This window comes from Pseudochaenichthys georgianus, chromosome 7 (genome assembly GCF_902827115.2).
Source record: "Pseudochaenichthys georgianus chromosome 7, fPseGeo1.2, whole genome shotgun sequence".
NCBI lineage: Eukaryota > Metazoa > Chordata > Actinopteri > Perciformes > Channichthyidae > Pseudochaenichthys > Pseudochaenichthys georgianus.
In genome coordinates, this window is record NC_047509.1 from 30,389,099 (window position 1) to 30,395,727 (window position 6,629).

At 39.9% G+C, this 6,629-nt stretch overlaps 1 pseudogene; it reads left to right on the forward strand.

Annotated features, from left to right (window-relative positions):
• The first annotated feature begins 354 nt into the window (after positions 1 to 354).
• On the forward strand, positions 355 to 458 carry LOC117450186 (U5 spliceosomal RNA; annotated as a pseudogene).
• Positions 459 to 6,629: the final 6,171 nt, after the last annotated feature.

Here is a 6,629-nt window from a genome sequence, read left to right on the forward strand (position 1 = left end):
TCGGTGCCCTCTAGTTTTTAGCCTGGTTTTCGGCACTACCAGCAGCATTTGGTCGGCAGACCTTAGAGCTCTGGCTGGGGTGTATCGCTGGATTAAGTCAGCTATATAAGCCGGAGCCAGCCCGTTTAGGGCCTTAAAAACAAATAAAAGGAGTTTAAAATCTATTCGGAACCGAATAGATTTAACTTTTATGCCAGTGTTTTGAATCCTTCTCTTATTAATCTGACCAGGCTCATCTAACGGACGGCGCGGAGCAGAGGTGGGCTTTAAGCCACCACTACTGTGTTTGCTCCTACAACACGGCGACGGTGTACTGAGATTATTTTTCATGCTTAAAATGTTTGCTATGGAAGTACACTCTTATTTCTCTTCAGAACAATACATCTTTCGCCTTTTACTAAAGATGTTCGTGAAGGGGAACATTATGAGTATCAACTAAATAATAATAAAATAATAATAAAATAAAATGTTTTTGCTATGGGGCCCCTAGTGGCTGCGGGGCCCTAAGCAGCCACTTATGTCGCTTATTGGGTAGGGCCAGTTCTGGCTGCAGCGCTGCTCTTCCACCGGAGTTTATTCTCCCGTTAACTCACGGCAGCGGCCGCTGTAAAGTATTCACTGTCTGACTGTCACACAAGCAGCTGATAAATATCCCCCATCCCCATCAGTGAATGTGTTTCGGTATGAATTTACACTGTTTGGCCTCACAACACTGTTATGAAAGTTTATTTGGCATTTGTTATCTATGTTCGTTATTCTCGCGTCCAAGAGAGAAGCTTTAAAGGAGACTAAATGGAGTCTCTGAGAAGGTTCAAATGGTACTTTAATTAATAAAAAGGCACGGTAATGTTACAAGCAGGAGAGATTGTTCAGTCAGGAGAGAAAGTTGCAGCTTCCTCTCCCAGTGGTGGCCGTGCAGAAGAGACCTCACAAGCATTCGTTCCTTCCTATTTTTTTTTTTTTTAGAAAACTTTATTTTATATTATTTGGGCAGTACATGATATACACAAGTTACATTAATAATACACATAAAACACAATGAATACATATATAAATAACATAAAGAGAGCACGTTTATATTCCAATGAGACTCAGCTCGGTCACAGACTAAAAACACCCCATGGCTGAGTCTGGGATTTGTCCAGGGTTTTTCTTCTCCTTAGTTCAGTAAGTATTTGTTTCACGATGGTGCCACTGTTTATGATCGTCTGATTTAGTACCATTTTGCACCTTGTCTTCCAGATTTCATACATGTGATACAAATTACCAGCTAAAAAGGTCCCTGTGTTTATTGTCCATCCCCTCATCCAGAATACAATACTGATTGAGACATATTCTACATTGAAGTCTAACCCGATGCCCCGTAGGAGCGACCACACGTCCTGGGCTCTGTAGCAGTCCATGAGGAGGTGCTGTAAAGTCTCGTCCTCCTCACAGTTAATCATGGGGCATGTTCTAGTTTTCACATAGCAGCTCCATGAAACCACAGCTCTGACCGCAAGTCTGTTGACTGATATCAGCCACCTCACGTCTCTCATGCTCTCCGATAACTGTTTACTTTTTACTAATTTCAAGACTTCGTTACCTTCGTCAGGTGTTAGATTTTTGTATGCTATAACACCTCCATATTTGAAATCGTTTATCATTTTAAAAATTACTCTATTCGGTAGTCCGATCCAATCAATCTCTAAATGCTGAACTTCAGTTGTGAAGTCACCATAAAGTAACTTGTAATAGGGTCCATTTCTAGCTCTGCCTCTTCTTTTCTTCCATCCCATTTCTCCATCCTCAACCCAAGGTGCTTTCTTATCGATTGCAGCCGGGATGTTTTTTACAAAGGTACTTTTTAGTTTAATGCCCAGGTCTATGGCTCCCAGGCCTCCATATTCCCTACTCTTAAATAACAAATTACGTTTAGCAACCTCCCTTGTTGTACCCCACACCAAATTGACACACTGTTTGTTTAATTGCATAATTATTTGGGCTGGTGGGGGAAGATGTTTGCTGGAAAAAGGATCTTGCTGATGAATGATTTTATTATGTTTATTCTTGATTTATAATTTGTATTTTTTCTCCCGGTGTTTAACTTGTTCTTTGACTTCACTTAGTTTGTTCTCCCAATTGAGTTCAGCACAGTTGTCGCTACAAATAGTTATTCGTCCTTCCCGCTTGCTGGCTGTTTGCTCTTCCTCTCTAGGGGCTGTGGTGACGTAGGAGACTTCCACCCTCGTTCTTCTGTGTCCGATATTGCGTTAAACGGAGGATTTCGACATTTTACATATTGTATAACTAGACACGCCTTTTCTCCTCCTTAACTCTTTCATGACTTTTCATTTAACACATTCTAAACACTGTAATCATACTCCAAAAAATACAGGAAATACTTCACGGCAGCTTTGTTTCCGGTCGTTCCGGAAGTTGTCACATGCTACCCACGTCTGTAAACAATAATGTATTCAAATAAACTGTACCTTCATTTATTATTCAGCAATAATAATCTCTTGGTTCAATTAGTTGTAGTGTTAATCAGTAGGTTTCGGTTGTGCATCACTCCATGTCATTTCGCTGCTAAATTCACCTCTATAGTAAATGGTATATTAGCCACATGCTAATGCTAACCGGAGATGAAGGATTTTCAGAATAAAAGCTTAACAACTGGTTGTGCACTTTATACATACACTCTATGGTTGTGCACAAGAACTTCTGGTTTTTCAGTATAAAGCAGCATTTAAACTGACGGTATGTTTAAGGTACTTTATGCCATAAACATTGATTTTAATTGCTAACAGTCCCTCCTTACACACCTAAAAGGTGTGTATAATACTGAAATCAATGAGTTCTTCATCTGAACTTTGCATAGTACATAACTCATATCAAAAACATACAATCAAAATGGAATGGTTCAAATAGCCTCAACTTTACAAAAATACAAAACATACTTTGACTGTGTTCAAACATAAAGTGTTCCCTTATGCATAACTTCTAGTGTTAACATTCAATATCATTCAATATCATTCTTCAAAATAGCAGCAATGGCTGGTATCAGAACATTTCTTCCTCCCTCCTTTCACAGAAACCTTTCTCATACCACGCTCAGTGTTAAGGCACTTGTTTTTACAAAGTGAAAAGAAACAAACCATTTTAGAATAGCAATGATTTATAAAACATGAGATCCACCATATTAGAATAGTAGAGCATAATAAAGAATAAAATAAACTATCTTGGAATAGTATAAAGTACATTTAAATGGATTCACTCCATTTTAGCATTTTAGTTTGCTCACTTCTTCACATGATTTCATCATTTAAAGTACTCCACATCAGCTGGACATTCATTGAACAATCTCATCTTTTCATCAACATCTGTATATGGGTGGGTCGTCTTGTTCTGCTAGCATTTGTAACTGTCTCCTCATGAGAAATGTACCCTCCCTCCTTTCATACCATTTAAGGTATGAAAGTTATATGTTCTCTAGAAGAGGCCGTCGTGATCAATCGGTACGTTAGGACATGTAAATGCAACATCTAGGCCTCTCCTGGGCCCCCCTATGTTATCCTTGTACACTGTGAAGCCTAAACTCCCCCTGGGTGTTTTGCCATGTTGATTAACTACATAAAAAACATCACTGGCTGTGGTAGTGCACAGGTCCCAGTCCAATCCTGTGGCAAGACTGAGTACAAGGTTTTAGTTCCACGATACCACCAAAAATCTACTCTGGGGTACGGCATTCAAGACTGTCATTTCTGGGAGAAGATTTTGGTCAGTTACAACAGTTGTAGAATTTCATCACTTAAAAGTTCCTACTTGGTGGCTTTGGGTGGTCTGTTTTAATGCAGTGATAAAGTCCCTGAAATGGTGTGAAAACCGGTGGAATATCAATCACTCATTATACTAATTTATCTTCAATTCTGGTCTCCTTGAAGAACCATGCTAACTCCTTTTACAGTGTGTGGAAACTTGGGTGCCCGAGCATGTGATAATTAGTTCAATTTAGGAATGTTCACTTATGGCAGATATGTTTCTCCTTTAAATAACATCTCTAAATGTCAGGTCATCACTGATTAAATGGATGAGCATTAGGAGGTGGTGGCACTTGTCTTTTAAAACTCATACTCTGGTGCCGTGCGCTCCCTCTGAAGCTGCAAGTAAGATTTAAAACATCTGCAGGGTGGGTTGAGCGACCCCTTCTCCTTGAACGATATTTGTTGTCAAAAATATGCACCATTAAAATGAGTGATCCAAATATACTAGTTTTTCAAAATTAAAATTTGCAATCGCTCTTGCCTAGTTTCTTTTTAAAACTCTACATCTTGGACGACAAACAAATGTTGTTTCCACCTTAACAGTTCTCCTGAGGTAATATCCATGCTACAATGGTGAAATCAATACTCTAGATTGGAATACTATCTTTGGCTTGGTACTAGCTCTACCTTTAACATTTTCCATACAAATAAAGATTTGTCTGCCTTTATAGAGTGGTTATTAAAACTATCCCTTTAAACTGTAGATCTATATTGTAACAAATTAAATCTTCCCCAAATTCGCACATGAATAAGAATCTCTTAAAGAATAATTTGTTTATATGATGAAAAGATTGAATAATATGTTCTACCCTCAGTGTATTTATGTGTAAACTCACTCACTCCCGTTTTCCTTCTCTCCCCCTCTGGTTGTCAAGCCACGACCCCCTCACGTTCTGCTGGCCAATGCCAACTCCTCTGGTTCTGTCCTCTCCTCCGTCCTGTCTTCTCCTCAGTCCATCCGCTCTTGAATCCTTCTGCTGTAACTCTTTCCAGTGGCCCAACTGCTTTGCATTTCATCTCCTCCTTTTCAGTCTCTACGCTGTTGCATGGAGGGCGTATTCCGCTCTCATGTCCCACACTCTGCTCTTGTGCCAAATCTCGTGGCTCAGTTTGGAACTTCATGTCCTGTCTGAGGGACCGACGAGAGTTTGCCTCTTTGTCAGCATGCTGGTTTGGTTCTGGATGCCTCAGGTGGAGATGGTCCTGGATGCCTCAGGTCGTTGTTGGTTCAGCTCGGGTTCTCTGTCTGTTCAATGGAGGAGGAGGAGTCTCCTGTGGTGAGGTCATTAGTCTGCTTGGAAGATGGGGTCGTAGCATTCTGACAGGCAGAGAGAGAGAGAGAGAGATCTCGGGATGCATTACCTATATGTAACGCACTGGATAAACCAAGGTTACAAGGTTCTTGTATTTTGTTTGTTCATAATTATTTATTATTTATCTAGTTATTTTATAGTATATTTTAGTTCAATGGTCAACTTTTAAGAACTAAGCTCATTGATTGCTGTTGGACAAAAATCCGCCAAGTCCCGCCTCCTCACTCAGGTTAGTGAGAGCACGTTGAAGACGTGTGTGTGTGAGGGAGCAGCGTCAAGCTGGAAGAACAGAGACACGTGTGAGCATTATATGCACAAAACAGCGCAAATTAATAGTTTTTACCGGGACGGCGGTGGACCAATCTTTGGGGCTGTTGTTGGAGGTTGGAGCTGCTTTGGAAAGCGGGAGTTTTGATTGCTATTTTGTTTTCCTCGGCTGGGTTTTTATGATACCCTTGGATAAAGAGATTCCGGATTTTCTGGATTCTGGATTGTGGACTCTGGATTTTCTCCCTGACGAGGGGGAATGGCGAGTTACCATTGATAACCTGAACACCTCATCTTTCCGCTACCAGTGGTAGGATTTTGAGAAGAACTTACAGGAACTGAACAAAGGACAATTTTCTTTTGGGGGTTTATTTTTATTTTTATTTGGGGTGCACCCAAGTGTCAAGCGCTTTAAAACAGTTGGAATTATTTGGAAGAATGTTGTTTATTCCTGTGCCAATATATATAATTTTATCTTTAGAAAATCTCAGTATTCACTTCATTCACTCTGGTGTTCGACTTCATTTATTACCCATCCTTTAAGAACCTGGAATACTGGTCCAGTTTTCACACACCTGACACCCTGGTTACATATAGTTAATTCTAACACACTGAGGTACAATAAATCCAATCCTTTCAACTCTATTTTCCTAATCTTACTATCTGTCTTAGATGTTAAATGTCATCTAAACCCAATTAATGTCTACTAATGGGTTTGCCATATCCCTAAACATTGCTTTCACCCACTGTAACATGGCTACTCCAAATAACTCTATCAGGAAACCATTTTCTTCTATGAATTGAAATACCTACATGTTTCAAGCACCACATATTTCACACACTATAAAAGAACGTCCCCATATTTTCTCCATCACTTTAAATCTCACTGTTATTTAGAACTTGGTAACTTTTGTGACTGGACATATCTGCAATGTCGCCACAATCTGCTGGGGAATTTTGTTCATAGAGTTTGTACGTACAAAGCTGTACTTGTGGGTTGCCTGTTTCTACTGTAATCATTTTCAATAATTGTGCTCAGATAAGTCACCGGTCGGTTGTTCATAAACTTAACAGGGGTGTTTCTGGCACAGACTTAAACATGGATCCAGTGTATTTGGAGATTCCCCTAATCTGTAAATCCCCCTCACTTACATATCCCGATCACTTAAACCCATCTCATCATTTGATACAAGAACTGCATATATGGGGGGTGAATCATCTTGATTGTAACCGCCTCACCTTTGGG